General features: G+C 42.1%; 2 pseudogenes; both read right to left on the reverse strand.

The window, feature by feature from the left end:
* On the reverse strand, positions 1-2488 carry LOC142357244 (large subunit ribosomal RNA; annotated as a pseudogene; the record flags this gene model as incomplete).
* A 1683-nt stretch (positions 2489-4171) lies between these two features.
* On the reverse strand, positions 4172-4323 carry LOC142357243 (5.8S ribosomal RNA; annotated as a pseudogene).
* Between the last annotated feature and the right edge of the window lie 553 nt (positions 4324-4876).

Genomic DNA, 4876 nt, shown 5'->3' on the forward strand with positions numbered 1-4876 from the left:
GGTCTTCTTTCCCCACTGATTTAGCTTTGCCCGTTCCCAAAGCTGTGGTTTCGCTGGATAGTAGATAGGGACAGTAGGAATCTCGTTAATCCATTCATGCGCGTCACTAATTAGATGACGAGGCATTTGGCTACCTTAAGAGAGTCATAGTTACTCCCGCCGTTTACCCGCGCTTATTTGAATTTCTTCACTTTGACATTCAGAGCACTGGGCAGAAATCACATTGCGTCAACACCGTTTCACCAGCCATCGCAATGCTTTGTTTTAATTAAACAGTCGGATTCCCCTTGTCCGAACCAGTTCAGAGTTCGAGTGTTTTTTGTGCAACAGAATAGACCTAAAGCATATCAGCTAGCAGTCAAACCAAACGCCAACAACCCGAAGGCCATCGCACGCTTTAGCAGACCGAAGCGTCAAACTAAAGGCTTGTTACACCCACTCCTCAGAGCCAATCCTTCTTCCGAAGGTACGGATCTATTTTGCCGACTTCCCTTATCTACACTGTTCCAAGACCAGAGGCTTTTCACCTTGGGGACCTGATGCGGTAATCGGTACGATTCACTCTCCTGACATCTGCTAAGCCAAACTTTTATGTGCCACCAGGAACAATTGGGACACAGCAAATGCTGCTGTGCTCTTGCACGCTTCGAGCCTTATCTCTGATTGAATCAATTCCAAGGACTCTACAACGTGTTATAAAGAAAAGATAACTCTTCCCCAAGGTCCCAATGACAAAGTTCGACCTCAATGACGTTGCCGTCTCAATGCCAGGAGAGTAAGTTCGGGAATTTTAACCCGATGCTCTTTCGAGACTCAGCAGTTTTCAAGAAACCACTATTCAAGACTTTGGCATTAGCCTGTCTTTTAGAATCGACTAACTCATGTGCAAACGCTGTTCACATGAAAGCCTTTCCCGCTTCAGTCCTCAAAGTTCTCATTTGAGTACTTGCTACTTCCACCAAGATCTGCTCCATTGATCGCTTCGCGCATACACTTGCGTGCATACTTTAGCGCAATCAATGTGTCCTCCTACACATGAATATCATTTTTGAGCTGGTGAGGCTCTTTTTCTCTAATCTAACTTGCGTTAGATATTGATATTCATGGTTGGGTATAGGCCACGAGCTCTAGTGCCATCCATTTTCAGGGCTGATTGATTCGGCAGGTGAGTTGTTACACACTCCTTAGCGGATTTCAACTTCCATGACCACCGTCCTGCTGTCAGTATCAATCAACACCTTTTGTGGTGACTCATGAGCAAGTAGTTAGGCGCCTTAACCCAACTTTTGGTTCATCCCACATCGCCGGTTCTGCTTACCAAAAGCGGCCCACAAAAAGCTTGCATTCATAGTCCAAGTGCAATTAAGTCACAAGGACATCTCACCGATTTATAGTTTGAGAATAGGTGAAGGAAAAATTTTCCCCCATTCCTCTAATCATTCGCTTTAACCGATGAAATTGCTTTGCGAAGATTTTTCAATCTTGCTCAAGCTTTTGCTATCCTGAGGGAAACTTCGGAGGAAACCAGCTACTAGATGGTTCGATTAGTCTTTCGCCCCTATGCTCAGGTCAGACGATCGATTTGCACGTCAGAACCGCTTCGGGCTTCCACCATGGTTTCCCGTGGCTTCGCCCTGCCCAAGCATAGATCACCATCTTTCGGGTCGTGTGCTACTTGCTCTGGATCAGTCATGCAATAAGAGCAAAACCGTCCGTGGTTGCGGGACACCGAATCGGCGCCCTCACCACACAAAGTAGTGCAATTCATAAAAATTACACTGTTCACTTTCATTTCGCGTGTGCGCTTTCAATGAGCGACAACACTTGCAAGCAACTCACACTCCTTGGTCCGTGTTTCAAGACGGGCTGTAGAGAGCATTGAATAGGAAGTTGAGGTCAGACAGGCAATCAAGATCAATTTATCTCATTTTGTTTAGAATCAACAAGAAGAATTCCGAGGAAAACTTCTGCTCGATTCATTAACAAGATTTGCCAAAAGACGACAACTACACTACTCGGTAGCCGAGAATATAATATCAAGGCATTGAGTATGGTAACGCTCACTCCAGTTCCCCTTCAACAGTTTCACGTACTTTTCACTCTCTCTTCAGAGTGCTTTTCAACTTTCCCTCACGGTACTTGTTTACTATCGGTCTCGCTTTATAATTAGCTTTTGGAGAGACATATCTCCAGCTTCGAGTTGCACTTTCAAACAACTCTACTCATAGGAATGAGCCATTATGACTGGTATCGAAAATGACCTTTACAGGATTTTCACCTTCTTTGATGCTACTTTCCAGTAGACATCAGGACAAATTCACCAGTCTAGCATCAAACCATACCGGACACCGAGAAATGTTGCCATTTCTCTTCCCGATGAGCTTTTCCCTGTTCATTCGCCATTACTAAGGGATTCTCAGTTGATTTCTTTTCCTCCCCTTACTGATATGCTTAAGTTAAGGGGGTTCTCTCGCCCAATTCAGGTTATGTAGTTGATTGTCTCTTAATTGGTTCACTGACCAATATGAGACAGAAACCGATTCAGCAGTTTTGTTCGCTACTACTATCAAACACAGGTCGAAGTTTCCATTCAGTCATTAATTCCAACTTTCAAATGTTGTTGTTTCAGCTTTCGCTTACTAGAAGCAACATAATACTCGCTGCAATACAGACCTCGGGAAACCCTCACCGTGAATAAGGTTCACTCACATATTTCACTACATTTTGCGTGGGATTGGAGATGAGGCTACTCGTTCTTGCTCAGTACTAGGCTGAAAATTAACGAAACTTCGTTACAAACGTTCACATGTTGATGTTTCCGCTTTCGCGTACTCGAAACAACATAATACTAGTCTTTGTAATTTAGTTTCATAATTTCAACTGTTCTCATGCAGAATTTTTGCTCATTCTTATCCCAAATTTTGACCTGGCTACTAGTTACACTCCTTGTACTTATTGCAAAATGACCACAAATTTCAACAGCTTTCACATGTTGCTGTTTCGGCTTTCGCTTACTACAGTCAACATAATACTCGTTGCAAAATAAGTGCTCGGCATCTGCAATTTTCCAAAGACGAAGTTTCGCCAGTTCAATTTTCGCTCGCCAATTATGGCTACTAATTCACACGGTACTGAGCTCAACAACATTAAATTTGTTCAGCAAGACTTTCACATGTTGATGTTTTGGCTTTCGCCTACTAGAAGCAACATAATACTCGTCTTGTTAGCTCATTCAATGAGAATAGCTTTTCCCGTTGAGAATTTTTGCCTTCAATTGGCGTTGTAGTGAGTTTGGCTACTCAGATCACCAAATACTTGTGACAATTCGAACCAGAAATGTTTTCAATTTTCACATGCTGATGTTTCGGATTCAACCTACTAGAAGCAGCATAATACTTGTATTCAACAATTTCTGTATCAAATCCCAGTTTTCTCTGGTGCATCTTTGCCAAACTATTCCAAACTGCCTGAGTCTGAATACCAATTACAGGTACTAGTAAATGCACGTTACTAAGGACTATATAGTTCTAGGTTACTGTACACAACGACGTTCACATGTTGATGTTTCAGCTGCCGCTTACTAGAAACAACATAATACTTATCGTGCATACCTTTCCATAACTTGTCCTTTTCAGATGCATTAGTTTCCCTTTGTCTTGGCTTCTACAGTCAGACTGGCTACTAGTAACAGCACAGTACTAATCACATATCGTTCTACAGTTTGCAGACAACTTTCACATGTTGATGTTTCAGCTTTCGCCTACTAGAAACAACATAATACTCGCTGTATACATTTGTAGTTCTCTATGTAACTTTCATGTGAAGAAGTTTCGCCAGTCTTTTTGACTGTCTCAAATCTGAGTCATGCTTAGGCTACTAGTTGCTTCATAGTACTTATCGCCTCGAGATCATTGAACAAAACTTGATTTTCACATGTTGCTGTTTCAGCTTCCGCTTACTAGAAACAACATAATACTAGTCTCATTAAGTTCCGTCTCTTTGCAATTTTCTTATGAAGAAAATTCGCCATCACAATGACTCCAGCAGTTCTTGATCAAGGAATGCAATCATTGATCAGAATGCTATTATTTGAATCGGTTCTGCTTTAAGTGTTCCAATTTTATTGGAAGCACCAACAATAGAACATCAATGTGTTCAATCGAGAGTTATATAACCCTGAATCGGACGCAGTCAACAGCCGAAGCCGAGACCGCCTTTTGCGTTAGAGAGGTCGGTAAACAAATCTTGCGATTCATACCGAATTAACACATATAGCTGTGCTCCTCTTCGTAAAGCGAGCCAAGTGATCCCCTGTTGAAGGATGTATTTGGACCAATCTAGTAGCATTTGGTTTCCAACAAGCTCTCCCAAGTTAGCTTACTTATTGGGCTTTTCAACCAATTCGGTTGGCTACAAGCATCATCAAAGTACTAGCCACAGTTTGATCGCAAAATTCTACGACTTTCACATGTTGATGTTTCGGCTTGCGCTTAGCCTACTATAAGCAACATAATACTAGTCATATCATAGAGCGTGATCAGCTTGTGACGTTCTCATGATGAAGTTTCACCAACAGTGTCTCACTTCGAGCTTAAATCCAGCTACTAGTAACTACACAGTACTGACTGCAACGATAACTTTTATCTATACCTTTCACATGCTGCGCTTTCGGCCAGGGCCTACTAACGTCAACATAATACTCGATATAAACTTTTGTTCATGATGCAGCTTCCCCATGCAGAAGTTTCGCCTTCAAATGCTCTCTTGGCCATATGACGTAAGAAAAGGTTACTAGTAACATCACAGTACTAGCCACAGTTTGATTGCAAAATTCTACGACTTTCACATGTTGATGTTTCGGCTTGCGCTTAGCCTA

Source organism: Convolutriloba macropyga, unplaced genomic scaffold (genome assembly GCF_964194025.1).
Source record: "Convolutriloba macropyga unplaced genomic scaffold, txConMacr16.3 SCAFFOLD_5034, whole genome shotgun sequence".
NCBI lineage: Eukaryota > Metazoa > Xenacoelomorpha > Acoela > Convolutidae > Convolutriloba > Convolutriloba macropyga.